Below are 4708 nucleotides of genomic sequence, written 5' to 3'. Positions count from 1 at the left end.
TATTTTGTATTAATTTTGGATATATAATATCCTAATACAGGGTCTGACTTGAAGGTAAGTAATTACAGCAAAGTGACACAATGATAAGTTCAATAAAATGTGACAAGTTTGAAAAATTGCGTCTGTAGATGTCTGCAAAGAAATGAAATTCTGGAAATTACTTTTATTTATATGAGATAAGTGAAACTTAATAACCACTTTCATAACAACAATTCTATATACTTATCTCCAGTAGATTGCAATGAAATCTCCAGTCTTATTATGTCCCTCCTCAACAAATTCTCATCTGAACAAGATGAGATCCCTATAATTATTTTGAAGCATATAGATTGCAGCATATTAGCATTGATTAGTGAACCTGTTTCACACATAATCAATGAAGTTTTTGCTACCGGAGTATTCCCGAGTAAACTTAAGAAATCAACGTGAATCCAGTATACAAAAAAGGCGATAAGCAAGATCTTAAAAATTACCGACCAATATCTCTCTTATCTTCGATATCTAAAATATTTGAAAAAGCGATATACAGGGTTTTTCAATAAAAAGTAGCCACCCTGAATATCTTCCAAAATAATTTATCTGTCAAAAAATGCTAAGACACGTCAACAAAGACTGCAAGGGGGACATCTTTTTACGTAGGATTTGAATTTCTGCCATCAGCCCCTTTGCCGCCATAGCCACCCCCATTAAGTTTTCAAAGGGCACCATACCCTGTGTGGCACATCGTTGGAAAAGGTATTTCATAAGGAATTAATTGCACTATTTTATTTGTACATTTGCTTTGAATTGAGACCAAAAAAATAAAAACATTTTTTTGTTATTTTGGTCAAACTGCTGATAACACTACCGAATACCTGTTTTCCATTCCATGTTTTTGCCTCAGTCGGTCAACTTGTAAGTTCGTTTTGAAGAAACATTGTCAATATGGTTTACACGACTGCCGCGCGCGCTTTCAATACAATCCATCCAGATAAATTAATTGGTCTTAAAGTTGATGCAAAAATTCATGGAAACTGGTTCAGTGACAAACAAAAAACATCAACCTGAAAGACAAATTATTAATGAACCAATTGAAGTTGCTGTTTTGGGACACGTTGCAATGGATAATAATCAGTCTTTAAATCAAATTCCCCATGCATCGGGTGTTTCGACAAGCAGTGTATGGAGACATACAAGGTAAAATTGGTTCAGTAATTAAACGAAGATGACTATGATAGAAGACTACAATTTTGTGAAATTATGTCTACTAATCTGACAAACAACGTGAACTTGTTGTACAATATTTGCTTCAGTGATGAGTGTATGTTTTTTTTGAATGGAGAAGTGAACAGGCATAACTGTAGGTATTGGTCAGACACGAATCCACATTGGTTTAGGGAAACCCATACCCAATATCCAGAAAAACTTAATGTTTGGGCATCGTTGGTCCGTTTTTTATTGACAGTAATTTGGCGCTACTTATCTTGAGCTTCTTGACACCACTGTTGATCCGACCATAACAGAGCTACTAGAAAATGATTTGAAAATCAACTAATTTTCCAACAAGACGATGCATCTCCACACTATTCACTTCCCGTTCGAGAATATCTGAACAATCGATTTCCTGGAAGATGGATTGGTAGACGTGGTCCCATGGAATGGCCTGCGAGATCACCCGACCTCACTCCGTTGGACTTTTTTCTATGGGGGCATTTAAAATCTAAAGTCTATGCAACACGGCCAATATTGCAGACCTTAGGCAGAGAATAATACATGAATGCCGACAACTGACACCGCAAGTCCTCACAAATGTTCGCAAACTCTTCCAAAGTCGCTTGTATTATTGTATGGAAGTTAACGGAGGTTATTTTGAGCCATTAATTAAACTATAACCGCTATTTGCTATTATTTCTGCAGTTAACAAAAAATAAACAAAAAACGTATTTTTTATTTTTTTTTGGTTTCAATTCAAAGCAAATGTACAAATAAAATAGTGCAAACTTACTGGGGGTGGCTATGGCGGCAAAGAGGCTGATGGCAGAAATTCAAATCCTACGTAAAAAGATGTCCCCCTTGCAATCTTTGTTGACGTGTCTAAGTATTTTTTAACAGAGAAATTATTTTGGAAGATATTCAGGGTGGCTACTTTTCATTGAAAAACCCTGTATAATCGACTACTAAACTTTATCAACAAACATAAAATTGTCTACAGAACTGGCAATTTTCCATGCTCTTAATTTTATTTATGAAAAAGTTGACACTGATTGCTGGAAAAGTACATTCCAGTACATTGATTTATCAAGAGCGTTCGACACTCTGGACCATGCTCTTCTTATGAAAAAAACTGTGGAGGTATGGTGTTAGGTGTGCCTGTTCCTCACTATTGCGCTCTTATTTGCATGATCGAACACAGTTAGTGTGCATATCTTCTGGAAATAAAACAGATCACTCGGATACAGTAAAAATTACTCAGGGTGTCCCTCAGAGATCAATTTTGAGTCCTCTGTTATTCATTATGTGAATGATCTTTTCCGGGATTGCAGTGATGGTCTGGTCTGTCAGTACGCGGACGACACTACACTGCTTCTGGCGCATAAGTCCATGTCGGAGTTGTCGGTTGCGTGCTCTCGGGGGGCTGCTGAGATGTCTGCTTGGTGTAGGGCATCGTCCCTGCGGTTGAACTCTGGCAAGACCGGTCTTATGCTGTTTTCCAAGAGAGAGAATTTTCAGTCTCCGCTGGCCTGGTTTCATGGGGGGACTCTGTCCCGAGTGCACAGTCCGTGAAGTTTCTTGAGATTCACCTGGACCCATATGTCTTAGGTGGGACCGACATATAGGGGAACTCTGCCCGAAATTAAACAAAGTATGTACGGCCATGCGTCGTATTAGGGATAGTGTGTAGTTGCACTGCTTACGAGTATATTATCTCATGGACTCATCGCCGTATGCTACTAGAATCTTTGTGTCTCAGAAACGACTAATTAGGGGAATTCTGGGGTTACACCCCTTGGTACCCTGCAAAGAGTACTTTCGGCGGCTCGAGCTACTCACTGTGCCTTCAATGTATTTCGTACAGCTGGTTCTGCTTGTTAGGAGGAATCCGCGGCAATTTCTTCGTAACAGCGATCGTTATTCTGAGGGAATGTCCATTTCAACTAGGGGCAGGGGCGAGTTATCGGTCCCCTGGCATGGTTCTGCTTTTTTTGAGAGAGGCCCATGTTATCGTGCTGTAACTGCATATCGTTCTTTACCCAGTGCCATAAGACAGATTGACGGCATTAAAGCTTTTTGAAAGGCAGTAATCAAGTACGCTATTGAACAATTTATAGATTTCTTCGGCACAAAGCAAAATAAGATAAATGAAGTGGTTGGAGTTAAGTAGAATCGAGTGGAGTGGAGAATGGTGGTGGAAGATTAAATTAAAATACCTTCACAAATCAAAAATCATAAGTCAACAAAGGGCGGTCTGTGGTCTGTGAAGTACATTAATTAATAATTTATGTTATAACAAAAAGGATTCGTTTTTACCATACAAATAACTCATTTTGATTGGTTAGACACAAATACATAAGCACAACACAAAAGTTGAAACTTGGCCAACTCTTGTGTTATGATTGCACTTTTGTGCTGTGCTTGTGCATCTATAAATTGACTTGTGTATGTCTTACGTTTTAAGTTTATTTGCTATGCTTGTGCTTGTGTTGTATCTATCTATAAATCCAGCTTAATTGTTGGTCCTTAACACTAGTGATGCAGTTGTCCACATAAAAACTTTGAGCCAATTTTGAAATTAACTCAGATGTTTTCTTAGCTACCTCCAAATCATATTTAATAGTAGCTCCCAACAAAAATGGACTACTATTTACGCCAAACTTGTGATTGAAAACAATTTCTCGACCTTCATTATCAATCCCCAAAAACTTTCTGTCATCATTGCAAAAAGTCTTTACGGATATCTGAAACAACTCCCACCATTTCAGCTCTGAATCGAATAAGTATATGAGGAATCTCTACAATGAGATTAGGGCCTTTCTCCAAACACTGGTTAAGTAAAGGGTATCCTCCTTGCTTCGCTCCTGCGTCAAAAACCGGTCTAATCTTAGTCGTAGCGGAGCTCCCTTTGATCACTGGTCACTGGTAAGTGTCCACTCTGTGTATTGTTACAAAATTCATCACTCTTTCTCAATTCAATAATGTCAAGCTGTAGCCACTCTTTAAAAATTGTATCATACTCTTGTAAATTATTCTCCCTTAACTTTAAGTACGTAAACGTTTCTGAGCAATGTCGGATGTGCCTCAAGCCAGGGCAGCCTCACTTTGTAGCGACCATTTTTATCAATGCTAATTGTCTCCATGAAAAATTTATAAGTAGTTTCTTGTTGTTGTCTCGATTTTCTTTGACTCTCTTCTGTAATGCCTATAATGTCCAAATTCCACAAGTTGCTTATAGTATTATCATTTTCCTGCTATATCCGAACCGATCAACACTTCAATGGGCGCAGCATCATTAATATTGCATATTTCTATACCCAAACTTCTCAGTTTTTTTTGTCCATGATCCATTGAAAATTGGTGTCACAGTATTGCAAATTGTAGTTTGGTCAAGGGCATCAAATCGACAATGAAAATCACCAGGAATCAAGTTTACTTCAAAACATTGACGAGATTGTTCCACTGTAGTTCCTCCAAACAAACAATGAATGAGATTCTCTTTTCCTTTTATAGTAAA

This window comes from Ips typographus, linkage group LG1 (genome assembly GCF_016097725.1).
Source record: "Ips typographus isolate SLU linkage group LG1, UJ_Ityp_2.0, whole genome shotgun sequence".
Classification (NCBI taxonomy): domain Eukaryota; kingdom Metazoa; phylum Arthropoda; class Insecta; order Coleoptera; family Curculionidae; genus Ips; species Ips typographus.
The sequence above is the reverse complement of the archived record's forward strand: the minus strand, read 5'-3'. Positions refer to the sequence as shown.